We start from the raw sequence: 14,975 nt of genomic DNA, 5'->3' as shown, positions 1-14,975 counted from the left end.
CGCTTTATTGGCCGAGGGAGCCAGTGCACAGCTTCTGGGTCATGTGGCCAGCATGACTAAGCTGCTTCTGCTGAACCAGAGCAGCACACGGAAACGCCGTTTACCTTCCTGCCAGAGTGGTGCCTATTTATCTACTTGCACTTTGCTGTGCTTTCGGACTGCTAGGTTGGCAGGAGCTGGAACCGAGCAATGGGAGCTCACCCCATTGAGGGGATTCAAACTGCCGACCTTCTGATTGGCAAGTCCTAGGCTCTGTGGTTGAACCCACAGCGCCACCCACGTCCCTCGTGAAATTGCTATGCTGCCTTTATTTGCAGGTTAGCCCATGCATTCCCTACTTTGGTAGGAGTACAATCGTACCTTGGAAGTTGAACGGAATCTGTTCCAGAAGTCCATTTGACTTCCAAAATGTTCAGAAACCAAAGCACAGCTTCTGGTTGGCTGCAGGAAGCTCCTGCAGCCAATCGGAAGCCACGGAAGCCCCGTCGGACATTTGGCTTCCAAAAATAGTTCACAAACCAGAACAGTCACTTCCGGGTTTGCAGTGTTCGGGAGCCAAAATGTCCGAGTACCAAGGTGTTCGGGACCCAAGGCATGACAAATTGCATTATTCTAAAATTTTATGTCAATATTGGTTCTCTAGGGTCTGAATAGAGATGTGCCATGGTCGCCGACCCAACAAAATTGCATGAATTATGCAGCCTCCCCTTTGCTAATGGCTAGGGATGAGGAGAAATTTGGTTCAGTTTGTTTTTAAAGGCCAGTGAACCTAATTTGCACCTTCCGAAACAATATGCAAAATGAGACACATCCTTTGAAATTTGTACTTCTCTGAATTTTATGACACAGTTCTCCAGTCAATTAATGTTTACAAAAATGCATGTACTGTGTTAAAATGTGCAAGGAGATGCATATATTAGTGTCAATAACATCAGTTCAAAGTGTTGGGGCTGACCTTTAAAGCCCTAAATGGCCTTGGCCCAGTATACCTGAAGGACCATCTCCACCCCCATCATTCTGCCCGGCGCTGAGGTCCAGCGCCGAGGGCCTTCTGGCAGTTCCCTCACTGCAAGAAGTGAGGTTGCAGAGAACCAGACAGAGGGCCTTTTTGGTAGTGGCGCCCGCCCTGCACCCTCCCATCAGATGTCAAGGAAATAAGCAGCTATCCTATTTTTAAAAGATATCTGGAGGCAGCCCTGTTTAGGGAAGTTTTTAATATTTAATGCTGAATTGTTTTTAACACTTGATTGGGAGTGTTATAAATGCATTATATGAGTGGAAATGGCTGTGCAAACAAAATTATGCGTATTAGGCAAAAACCTGCATAAAATATATTGTTTATATCAAAGAAATTCACACAAAGATGCTGATGAATCTTCATTAGGACTATCTATCTATCATCTATCTATCTATCTATCTATCTATCTATCTATCATTTATTTATTTATTTATTTATCTGTCTATCTGAAGGCAGCCCTGTTTAGGGAAGCTTTTAATGTTTGATGGACTACTGTATTTTAATATTTTGTTGGAAGCCGCCCAGAGTGGCTGGGGAAACCCAGCCAGATGGGCGGGTATAAATAACAAATTATTATTATTATTATTATTATTATTATTATTATTATCATCATCATCATCAGCTGTCAGCTGTCGACTGTCGGCTGTCAGCTATCTATACTGCGCATATATGGCAAACTTATTTGGAAATACAGACAACTGAACCTAAGCCTGGAAAGAGAAGAAACTTAACTTGACATGTTCACCCTTCCCATACTGGTGGCAGCAGAGGCCAGTATGTGTTTCTCCTATGGATCCTGCTGTCCTAGGGCAATATATGTCCCATAAGTCACCTTTCTTCCATGAAGTTCAAGGCTGCATCCGCAGGGCTCCCTAACAGTCTCCCCATCCAGACCTGTATAGCTTCCACAAGGTACCCGTATCATGTGAACCACCTCTGTCAGATTGCCAATGGCAGAAGTGGAACGCCGAGCGTAAGTGCCAATTGGAACTCAGTAGCCTCCAATATCCTGGTGGGAGAACGGAACTTGCATTTCAGCATCCTTTCCAATATGGAATGTGTTCCCTTAGCATCCACAAGCATCTTTCATCTGCTGAAACCCCATCTTCCTCCCATGCCTGGAAAGGATGAAAAGCTAAGGAGGCCCCAGGGAGTCTTACTTCGGCCCCCAACTGGAAATTTGGTTGCTAAATGCCATAGGATATGACTGGCTCCAAATCTTTCCTCCAGATTGCAGGAGGGAGCGAAGATATAATCAGAGCTGTCAGATCCTCATAGCCTATTACTCATATCGGGAGATGGGAACTTTTAAAATAAACGAATAAACAAAGTTCCAAACATTATTCACCCCCTCAGCTCTCACATGTTGGCTACTAAAACTGCAATGGAGGATTATGTGTCATGAATATGGACAGAGTTAATGTTCATAACAAATTGCTTCCTCATAGCCCACCTGTTGTTCTCTGTAAATCCCGAAAGCAGAGAAAATTTGGTCTCTTAAAAAGTTGTATTTTGGAAGGTAACAGGGAGTATAAATGAAAGACTTCAGATTTCCTGTCCTTAAATAGGAACCTTCTGAATTATTATATAATAAATTATTATATATTTATATTTATATATTTATATATTATATAAATTATTATATAATGGTAAGGCTTTTAAGAAATCAGCAAGAGAGGCTTTAAGGCAAATGTGCCTCAGTAGAAAAAGCTTGACACCATGCAAGGAGTCTATGACAGCCTGGACACTTAATAAATAATCCTCTAAATGTTGGGTTTAAAGAGTACATTGGGCCCATTTTACAGCGGAAACTTTCCATGCTGACCTGTATGTAATGGAAAACAATATGTTTGGAAAGAAGAAGCAGAAAACTTTGCCTCTGTTTTCTTCTGAATTGTGTCGAGATTTATGCTCAAGATCAAGCATGGTGGTGTGTAGGGATGCCAAACTGCATAAAATATGTCCCACCCCGCATAGTCAATCACATGACATGGCACACACACACACCATTTGAATGGCAATGCCCATCAACTTGGGGGGAACCCAACCCCTTCAAATACTTTTTTTTGGGGGGGGACTGAAGGGAGCCCCTAGGGCAGAGCTGTGGGTATGTTCACATTATGGTTTACTCTGCATCCAGTGAGCTTCCCACTGCTAATATTTGAAGCCACATTCTCATGGTGTTAGCCAAAATCCATATTGATCCTGTAGTCTTTTTCTTGTATCGAAAAAAATTGGATCCAGCTTATCCTCTGCATGTTTACCCAGTCCCATTGAAGGAATGAAACTGTTCAGCCATTTTGTTCTTCATCCCTCGCTGTAAAGTGATTGCTTACTGTTTAGAGGTGGCTCCCGCTAGGAGGTTTAATAGTTCACCCAGGAAATTGAAACTCAACATTTCTGAGATGGCGAAGAGTCTTCTTTAGCCCAAGTGATAGCTATTGTGTAGTAGTGGAATGATCTGAATGCGAGGCGAAAAGGTTGCTTGGAAACGGCTCAGGAAATAGCCTGACGCTAACTCTGTCCAGGAAAGGATAGGCCCACAAAACACCAAGATACCTCCCAGGTAGAGATGAGCAAATCTGTCCCTTTTCAGTTTCTCATTTTTCTGCTCTTTCTTCATTTGTGATTTTTTTAAACAAAAAGTCCCCCTTGTCTAATACACACATTTCTGGCAAAGTAATATTCCCTCATGGAGAACATTTTTGAACACTATTTTCACCATTATTATTATTATTATTATTATTATTATTATTACAGTGGTGCCCCGCAAGACGAACGCCTCGCAAGACGGAAAACCCGCTAGACGAAAGGGTTTTCCGTTTTGGAGGCGCTTCGCAAAACGAATTTCCCTATGGGCTTGCTTCGCAAGACGAAAATGTCTTGCGAGTTCCTCCGGGGTTTTTTCCCTCCCCCCCCTTTCCTAAGCCCTAAGCCGCTTATCAGCTAATCCGCTAAAAGCCGCTAAACTGCTAATAGCGCTAATCCGCTAAGCTGTCAATGGGCTTGCTTCGCAAGACGAAAAAACCGCTATACGAAGAGCCTCACGGAATGGATTAATTTCGTCTTGCAAGGCACCACTGTATTATTATTATTATTAAAATTTCTATAACATCCTTCATCTGAGGATCACAGGATTGTTTACAATATAAAAACACAAAAACATATAACATAAGAACAGAGACAATACCGCCCCCGCCCCCATATGCAGAAAAAATACAAAACTCTTCACGATATTGCGTGTCGTCCTTGTGCAAGGGCCCTGCGGATCTTCTCTGGATCATTACAGTTTTACAATATGTTCTTTTGTAGAAAGGATATTCATCTGTTATGCACACATTACTCTTGTATGTGCCTTTTTAGTACTCTTTACATGACTGGCAAACTGCCTTGCGAAATTCAGAGAAGTGCAAATTGGTAAGGGTGGACTTCGTTTCAGTTTGCATGGTATTCTCAGAAAGTGCAAATGAGTTATGTTTGTCTTGAAACATCAGCTGAATCAAATGTTTTCCCACATCTCTACTCCCAGAAGGGCAGTGTTGCATTCGTCACAAATGCCTGGTAGCTTGGCCTAACTCTCCTTATCATCCAGCTGGTCCACAGGGAGCTTCCTCCCTACTCCCTCCGCTGGCCCTATCCGTTCCTGATCAGATCCAAGCAACTTGTTGTTGTTGTTTAGTCGTGTCCGACTCTTCGTGACCCCATGGACCAGAGCACGCCAGGCACTCCTGTCTTCCACTGCCTCCCGCAGTTTGGTCAAACTCATGCTGGTAACTTCGAGAACACTGTCCAACCATCTCGTCCTCTGTCGTCCCCTTCTTGTGCCCTCCATCTTTCCCAGCATCAGGGTCTTTTCCAGGGAGTCTTCTCTTCTCATGAAGTGGCCAAAGTATTGAAGCCTCAACTTCAGGATCTGTCCTTCCAGTGTCGCACTCAGGGCTGATTTCCTTCAGAATGGATAGGTTTGATCTTCTTGCAGTCCATGGGACTCTCAGGAGTCTCCTCCAGCACCATAATTCAAAAGCATCAATTCTTCAGCGAACAGCCTTCTTTATGGTCCAGCTCTCACTTCCATACACCACTACTGGGAAAACCATAGCAGCCTATTAGCTCCTCGCTAAATGTGTTACCACAGACTGTCGCCAGAAACGGCAGTCTCTTCACATGAGACCTTGTCTTGTTTTCATCATGGGGTTTTGCAGTGTTTATTTCTGAAGTGTGGGCAAAGCTTGTTCTTAGTGGCTTGGGTAACTTCAAACCTCATCCCTCTCCAATTTCCATATGCAATCTTATATGTATAAAATGCATTTATATCCGAGCTTTTTCCACTAAGGAGCTCAAGGTTGTTCACATGGTTCCATACCTTCCAACATTTCCCTGATGAAAATAGGGACATCCTATTCAACAACAACATTTATACAATATTTATACCCTACCCATCTGACTGGTTTGCCACACTCACTCTGGGTGGCTTCCAACATACATAAAACATAATAAAACATTAAACATTGAAAAAACTTCCCCTATACAGGGCTGCATTCAGATGGCTGGGGGGGGGGCGTGTCACATAACTCCATACCTTCCAACATTTCTCCAATGAAAATAGGGACGCCCCATTCCATAATGATAATTTTACTATTTGTACCCCACACATCTGACTGGGTTGCCCCAGCCACTCTGGACAGCTTCCAACATATATAAAAACATGGTAAAACATTAAAAAACTTCCCTATACAGGATTGCCTTCAGACAGCTCCGGCATCGAGTAACTCCATACCCTCCTAACATTTTTCCGAAAATAGGGACATCTTAAGAAAAAGCAGGACATTCCGGGATCAAATAAGAAACTGGAATGGTGTCTCTAAATCAGGGATGTCCCTGGAAAATAGGGACACTTTGAGGTGTCCCATACCCTCCAACATTTCTCTGATAGGGACATCCTAAGGCAGGCTTTCTCAATCTGTGGGTCCCCAGATGTTGTTGAACTACAACTCCCATCATCCCCAGCTAGCAAGGCCAGAGCTCAGGGATGATGGGAGTTGTAGTCCAACAACATCTGGGGACCCACAGGTTGAGAACCATTGTCCTAAGGAAAAGCAGGACATTCTGGGATCGAGTCAGAAACTGGGGTGGCTTCTGTAATCTGGGACTGTCCCTGGAAAATAGGGACCCGTGAAGGGTCTGTGGTTCTCCCCTTCCTCTTTTAATCCTCTGTGAAATAGTTTAGGCTGAGAGGCAGTGATTGGCTCAAGGTCAGCCTGTGGGCTTCATCAATGAGTGGTGATTTGAACTCTGGTCCTAGACCAGAACTCTAACCACTGCACCACACAAAAATATGCCAGGTGTTTGTTTGTTTTTTGGCTTAGTTTCCTCTAGCTTTGTCCTGGATTTTTAAATCCTTTCTGGCTTCATAACCTTAGAAATTTGCCTTGATTTTCATTACTGCGATCTCCCCTGCCCCTGCCCCTTCTCCTTTCTTTTCTTTCCCTCAGTTTTAAGGATGAGATGGTGGCGGAGAAGCCAAGTGGGCTCTTATTCATGGTACCAAAATAGATGTAGTGTTAAAATCTTTGGGCCAAGAAGGCAGCTTTCATCCAAGAATACCCTTGTCAGGGGCATGACTGAGGATATGCAGTTTTCCTTCTATCCTGCCAAGTTTCCCTCAGGAAGAAGCCAAGCGATGCCTGCAATGGGAATTGGCCATGAGGTTGGGGGTGTGAGGGAAGAAAAGCTGTCTGAGACCCTTTCGCCTTTCTACAGCATTTTTTCAGGCCTCTCCCTCCCTCCCTCCCTCTCGAAGATGCAGAGAGACTTAATTTGCAAATTCCGGGACGCTCAAACATGTCCCGCAGACCATTAAACGATATTATAGTTTTGCAACTTTTAAAAAAAAGCACCCCGCCCATCCAAACCACATTTGTTTAATGAGCAAAAGGCCCGTCTCTTGCGATAAATCCACATGGCAGGCAAATCACATGGTGTCAGGCATCGTTATATATGATGATTTGCTGATCAAAACCCAGAAGAGAAGATTTATTGTTCAGTACGGTGCATGTGTGCGACATTAACCGAAAAGATGGGCTGGAAACAATATAAAAACATCACAAGAGCAAAAACACATTATCGGATTAACGATACAAAACCGCCTCCTGTATTGGTTATTTTATAACCTCTGCTCGTGTGGGAGATTTTCTGCGTCCTTTTTAAGCGACTTTATGTATAAATCAATCGCTGCAATAACAGGAGAACAATGGTAGCCATTCTCTTAAATAAAAATAAAGGTGTTCAGTTTCATCTTCCCGAGTGGAAGGATTTCGGAGCAAAACCCTCAAGGATACTTTCCTTTTGTAGGAGAGCTGCACTTTTACTGTGAACAGTTACCATGGCCAACACACAGCCGTCTCCAAACCAAACCCTGGTGAACTGGGGGAGAATGAATCTTCAAAGATGTATTTTGAAAGAGCACTTTAAACCTGTGTGCATTTAACACAAGAGGGAGTGATGAAGGTTAGAGGCAGGAAAATGGCGTGCCTGTCAGTAGCTTATCCTACACTTGAGTAGGACCCTGGTAGAGACACATGCCCAACTGGCATGTTCTCTCCCTCCTGGTCGATCAGGAACTTCAAAAGCTTTCTTCAGCCTGAACATCACAGCGACCAATGCCAACAGACATCGGCACACTTAGGGATCCGCAGAGTCTGCGCAGTTCACGTGACAGACCTCAGCAACTCAGCATTTTGGCTAATCTACGGTACTTTATTTACAAATAAAGACACACAGAGCACCTCAACATGACTCCCTCTCTCTCTAGCATCAGACAGCAAAGAGAATGAACAAAGGACAATAGTCCCACTTCATGGAACACAGTAACACAAACATCCTGTCTCCGTCACTTCCCACTCTGCGGAGTCAAAACATATACCGTCATGGGATAGACAACAATCCCATGACTGCAATCACAGAGCAGGAATTCTAACAGTGCCTTCTGGAATCTGTTGTCTTATGCAACTGCCTCACAAGAAGGCCAGCGCCAGGTGTGTGCATTCCTTTCTGGATCATAGCCAGCAGCTGTTGGGAATTCCATACCTCCCGTGCTGCAGTTGTGTGGGATTGTTACATGTCACATGTCTGTTTACATTCCAGCACTGATTTTGGAGTCTTGTGAGAGGAAATCGAGATACGTTGTTTCCCCTCTGTGTAGCTTTTGCTTCTGCAGTGCTCTCTCCGAGGAAGAAAGACAGAGAGAGAAGCCATGTTTTCTTTTTTCTGTTATGTTTGATTTAATTTGCAATAAATTGGGCTTAGATGTTACTCCTCAAGGCTGAGCTTCTGCTTGTCGTGTGCTCATGTCCCTGGATATGGCCACATCAGCGTGACGGGAGACCGGAATGATGAATCCTGGGTGACGCTGCGTTGGGGGCAGGTACCAGGCCTCAGTGTTATCACCCAACAGCAGCAGCATATTTACAATGGCACATTTACGATGTGTCAAAATGTCCGTCTGGAGAGGCCCTTGTGCAGCTGATCCCCTGCTCTTCTATCCCGCGCAGGTGGTGTTTCCACCTTCTTCCGCAGAAGGCTTCTCCTTGCATTTTCTACGTCTTTGCCTCCCCGCCCCACCCTTAGGAAGCCATCATGACAGAACCGACGCTTTTTACTGCGAGCAAAGATTAAGGCTCCCCTCTACATGTCTTAGTATGAGGAAATGCCTGTGATTTAGATGTCAGGTTTCTGGCCCATTAATAGACCATGGCCTTGTGATATATAATCTTGAGCTGACAAGTGGCCAATAAAAAGAAGTTTCCAGCTATCAGTTCCAGATCATGGTGGAGAGAGAGAGAGAGAGAGAGAGAGAGAGAGAGAGAAGGAAGACATTTAAGCTAAATTTATGAATCAGACATCTGACTAGTGGCTACACCAGTTAACACGGAATGAAGGGCTGGCTCTTTACATCTGGTGGTTGGAAATAAGAGAGACAAACTATTTAGCGTTTGCAATTCAGTTCCCAGTATGTGCAGGAATGTGAATATGGGACATTCTCTGGGACACTGCCCATAGTGCAAAAGATTCAAATTTGGAATGCTGACACTTTTTTCGCAAAAAACTAGCTGCCTAGAAAATAAATACAGTGGTGCCCCGCAAGACGAATGCCTCGCAAGACGGAAAACTTGCTAGACGAAAGAGTTTTCCGTTTTGGAGGTGCTTTGCAAAACGAATTTCCTATGGGCTTGCTTCGCAAGACGAAAATGTCTTGCGAGTTCCTGCGGGTTTTTTTCCCTCCCCCCCTTTTTCTAAGCCGCTAAGCCGCTTATCAGCTGATCCGCTAAGCTGATAAGCCGCTAAAAGCCGCTAAACCGCTAATAGCGCTAATCCGCTAATCCGTCAATGGGCTTGCTTCGCAAGACGAAAAAACCGCTAGACAAAGAGACTCGCGGAACGGATTCTTTTCGTCTTGCGAGGCACCACTGTATTACAATGCAAAAGTTCTCAGACTCCATCAGGACATTCTCAGCCACTGGACAATCAAGGCTTATACTTCCTGCCCCATTTTTTGCTTGTAGCAGGTTGAATTCTACAAGCAATTTATCACCAACTGTTTTATTACCACTGCTGCCGCTGTTCTCCTGCCAGTGGGTTTTAGAGGTGTGATGTTGCGGTTCTTAGTGTGGCATCATTTTTATTTTATTATTTCCATGCAAGCTGCTTCAGTTGAAGGCAAATCAGGCACACGTTCCGAAACACCGTGCAAAGTGAAATACAGCCACTCTTAAAAATCCACACATCTTCAAATTTTTACGATCCAGTTCTCCAACCAAGGTTTACAAATAGGCCTATATTTGGTAACAGTGTGCATAAAAATGAATATATTAGTGAAAATAACAAAGAAAAATGCATTACATTGGGGGAAATTACTTGCAAAAATATGCACATCGGTCAAAACAGAATGCAAAAATGTGTTTATTAGGAGAAATTCATTTTCAGGGAAAGGGTCTATATATATAATTTTTATTTGATTTTACAAGTGTAAAGATTTTTTTAAAAAGTTATTTTAAACATTTCCCCCCCCAGTTCATTATCTATCATTTCCATATCTAGAATATGCCTGTGAGGAACCCCTTAGACGACAGTTTCCTGACAATACAATGGATCCAGTGATAACTGAGTTCTTGGTAGAAAGGACCCCTGACAGTGTTCCAGAAAATTATCTCTACAGGTGTTTGATACACTCTGATTCCTGTGGCATTTAATTTTTAAGGACAATTGGGAGGAACAGCTATGCTTTCGAACAACTGTGAAATGATTTCGCACAAGTCAGAACTGGAGGATTACAGATCTCCAGGGCCTGGATCAAGGGGTATAATATTACGCTGCTGAGTGTCTTGCACACTTTTGGAAACACAGGGCAGTCAAAGCATTGATTTGACCAAACTGCTAACCTGAGAAGGTGAATGTGAGGGGCTCCATACAAGTCTTGTAAATGGCAAAAGGAGAGTGCAATTGCTTTGCCATGTGCAATGCCTCTCATAATTCCACACACATGTGTTTTATCCGTGTAATATAAACCAGAGAGCTGGAGTAGTCTAGGCCCCTAAACTGCATGATCTATAAAGCCCTCAGTTCAAATCCCACACGCTGCAGGATTCCTTCCAAAATAAGACCAGAGGCAATTGTATTTCATCCAGCAGAGCTTTATTGCTACTGAAGGCAGATGAGCACAATGGTCACAAATCCAATACATTCAGGACTAGCACTGTCCATAAGAAATCCAGCTGCAGCAGACTTAACTCAAACTTACAGTTTCCTCCCATTGACCCTTTGGGCTCCCCCTCCCTGGCCCAGGCCAGGGAGCAGAATTTTAACTTTCAAAAGTTGGGAACCTTAGTCTAAAGTTGCATTGCTGTGGAGCTGACAGGAGCTCTCAGATGATCTTTAGCAATACAGATCTGCTTTTCTCCCTCTACTCCCCCTCTGTTCCAAAACTCCATGGCTAAGGGCCTTTCCTGTCCCAAGAGGCAACAAGATGCAGAGAACTTTGTGCTGAATTCTCTGGGTTGCTGCTGTGCAGCCGAATACAGTTTTGGGCTGTTGATTATTTGGTTCCTTTTTAATTTTCATTTTTACAGCCTCTTGATCCCAATGTTCAGTCAGTATCCAAAACAGCCCCTTCAATAGAAAACTGTCTCTCTGTTTCCAGATTAAACATTAACTGCAGCAAACCTGACTAGGCCCTTCCCTTCCCTCTCCCAATCCCTATTCCATCTTCTGTAAAAAAAGAAAGGAAGAAGAAGTCTAATCGCCACTCCCAGGTGTCTCATAATCTGGTTGTAAGTGTGGGTAATCACAGCCTCCTATTTGTGGATGCCTGCCAGGGATGGTTGTTAGAACAATTGAGGCAGGAGACATCTGTCTTGGATGAACTCTAGATAGACCTTTCAGTGGAAAGCAAGTACCTATTTGTGTACATCATGTCAGGGACAAGAAGGAAAGCATGATTTAGAGACAATTACATCTTTCTTTAGCAAGCAATCATGATATTTCACTAGGTAAGCTGTACCCAGTTTGATTCTTGCCCAGGCTGCCTGCGTACAAGCAAGCAACTTGCAGGGGGAAATTGACTTGATTGCAAAGGATGATAGAGTTTTCACCGTTCATTGAGCTAGGGTTGATCTGTCTGGAGTGGTAATTTACGGAGGGGACCAGGGTGACAATTTGCACTTATGTAATTGGGGTGGTGCTGTGGGTAAAAGCCTCAGTGCCTAGGGCTTGCCGATCGAAAGGTCGGCGGTTCGAATCCCCGCGGCGGGGTGCGCTCCCATTGCTCGGTCCCAGCGCCTGCCAACCTAGCAGTTCGAAAGCACCCCCGGGTGCACGTAGATAAATAGGGACCGCTTACTGGCGGGAAGGTAAACAGCGTTTCCGTGTGCTGCGCTGGCTCGCCAGATGCAGCTTTGTCACGCTGGCCACGTGACCCAGAAGTGTCTCCGGACAGCGCTGGCCCCTGGCCTCTTGAGTGAGATGGGCGCACAACCCTAGAGTCTGTCAAGACTGGCCCGTATGGGCAGGGTACCTTTACCTTTACCTTAATTGGGGATTTTACTATTTAAATGCACACTGTGAAAAGGTAGCTCTCATCTGCTTCCTGGCTTAATGCTCTTATGCTCCTTGGACCCCCCTAGTTTAATTCACTGGAATATTATGAAGTGTCATATGCATTATTCAGAATCTGTGGTTAGACCCTGCTAGCTAAACCATGCACAAATATGAGTTGTGCAGAATCTGTCTCTGCACTTGGTTTTTGTTCCCGCATACAGAACCCCAGGGTTCTCGATGCAATATTTATTTATGATTTCTTGCAAATGGTATGGCCCACCAAAGCTTTAATTTATGTCAGTCCAGGACATGTTTTCAGTGCTAGGGTTTGACACAGCATGCAGAATTATAATGATGACAATGAGTAAATATTCATATCCACTCTTTGGCTTATTGAGCATCCAGAACAGTTAAGGTGATAGTACATCTGTGCATATGTGCCCAGAGCACGCCCAACCCAAGGAGAACAAACATCCAGTAGTTTAATTCTTTTATTGACAAAGCATGCACTTACAGGAGATTCTAAGGTGCATAGAACACATACAGACACACACTTCTGGCAACTAAGTAGCTGGCGTGTCAGGGATTGTTCTGAGGAGAGCTGCACTGAGGAGGAATGATGAGAGTCTCCCCCTCCTCCTGCTCCTGATCAGGACCCTGAATCTTCCTAGGAGCAGTGGGACAGTATAGATTTGGAACAGTGGTTTGCAGAGGGGCAAAGATCAGAAGGCAGAAGTTGGGAAGAACTGGGTGGTGAACAGCTAGAAGAAGAAGAACCGGGGGGGGGGGGGAGAGTTAACAGACTCTCTTTTGCTGCAAAGTGTCCATCCGCTCAGCCCAAGGTCAAGGAGAGCAGATAAGGGGGAAGCACAGAAAGCACAGTGGTTGCGAGATCAGGTTACAAGATGTGATGGCCTGGGACTGGGGCTCGGACTTGGAATCAGAGGAGATTCAGTTTGCACCGGATCCTTTGCCTCAGGCATCATCTGAACCAAGTCTGGGGCCTGACCCTGAAGTCCCAGTCTGCACAGGTTCCCCTGCAACAAACACCAGCTGGGCCGAGTCAGGGGCCTGAGCCTGCCCTAGCTCCAGATTACCTCGTTGCCTTCAGCTGGGCCATCACTTACAGCTGCTCCACTACCAGTTTGGTCAGGAGAGGCTGAGGCGGCCCCTGGGTCTAGTAACACACCAATGTCTCCCAAGCTGCAGAGACTAAGGTCTGAGAGAATGAGAGACCTGAGTACTCGCAGGAGGAGTACTGGTCTTCAGGCGAAACAGGGAGGTGAGTCGCCGGGGGATCAGGACTGGCCGCTACCCCGACAAAGATAAAAGGCTGTCGGACCCCGCCCCAGGTTGCAGGAGCAACATTGCTGTATGCTAGATCCTGCCTGAGATCCTATACTTGTCCTTGCCTGGTTTCCTGCCTCGTGTCCTGCCTTGGCCCTGTCGGACTGACTCCCAGCGGAACCTTTGGATACTGGACTGGTCCTGGACTGCGTTTCACGGGTTACCCCCGGGCCCAGCACACAAGACGTGGTAGTTACGTGGGTGACAAGGGGGGAAGTGGGTGGAACCCTTAAGTGGGAACACCTCCATTCCTAGGACATGGATTCTTTGTTCTCTTGCTATGATCATAAAAATTGCTAACTGGTGAGAGTCTCCTTTCGCTTTGATTCTGCTTATCTACTGCCAAAGGGGGTGGGGAAGCCAAGTCCCTGAAGCCTGACATGGCATCCCCTGCCCAGGCTTGTGCTCTGAGATGGACTGTTGGAGTAACTGCGCAACCACACCCTGAACCGAACTTAAGTATCCTTGCCTGACGGAGCACATGCATGGAACTTGCTCTGCATGGAGGTTGCCACTGTGCCTGCCTCTTCAAGCTCCTCCTGGTCCTTGGAGACAGTGGGGAAAGGGATGATGGGGATTCTACCATCCCACAACTTGCAGGGACAGTCTCTTCTTTCACTTCTGACTCCTCCTGCACCTCCTCCCCCATCTCCGAATGCTCAGACTCTTCTCCTTCCTGTAGCCCAGTCTTCAGCCTTGCAGGTGGTACAAGTCCCCACAAATCACTGATCTCCTTCCCCTGGATCAGCCTCTGTCACGCACTCCTCAGAGCCCTACCTGTCAGGTGTGTATGCAGGAGCCAGGCCCTGTGACCAGTAGGGCTTTGCAGGACTGTGGCCTTCCTGAGTTCTGGGGAGGCAAGGTGCGGCCGCACAGGTGAGGCTGCTTGGTAACTCACTGCACCTGGTGGCAAGAGCCAGGAAGGGATATAAGGTCAGCATTTCCCTTTGGCTCTTGGCCACAGCAACATGTCTCATGCCTTGCTGCATTTGGCTTCTTGCTTCCTGATTCTCGGACCCTTGACTTTGTGAATCCTTGCTTCTCGACCCTTGGAGCCTTGACTTCGTGACTCCCTGCTTCCTGACCCTCGGACCCCTGGCTTCTGGACTCTCATTCCTGCTCCCACCCCACCATCTTGCCCCCAGTCCCGATGTCCTCAGCTGGGACTTCGACTGCCCGTAAAACAGACCGTGACACTACCAGTCTCTGATAATATGTAGGCAGCATTTATATATCGCAGTAAGCCATAGTGAATGGTTTACTGTGATATGTACTTGACCATAAAGCACAGAACCCTCCCGCTTTTCCATTCATCTGAGTGGCAGTAACAGACCACAACCTCTGGGTTAGCATTATGGCTGAATGGGGGATCATGGGGGTGTCTTACTCCAAAAAAACCACAATGTGAAGTCAAGATTTGTTCTTGGTTTACCAATCATGGTTTCTTCGTTTGAAGTAAACAAGTTATATCCCATGGTTTAGACACAGTACTAAGCCAGGAATCATGGTTTGTTGCTCC

This window comes from Podarcis erhardii (genome assembly GCF_964252035.2).
Source record: "Podarcis erhardii genome assembly, chromosome: 2".
NCBI lineage: Eukaryota > Metazoa > Chordata > Lepidosauria > Squamata > Lacertidae > Podarcis > Podarcis erhardii.
The sequence above is the reverse complement of the archived record's forward strand: the minus strand, read 5'-3'. Positions refer to the sequence as shown.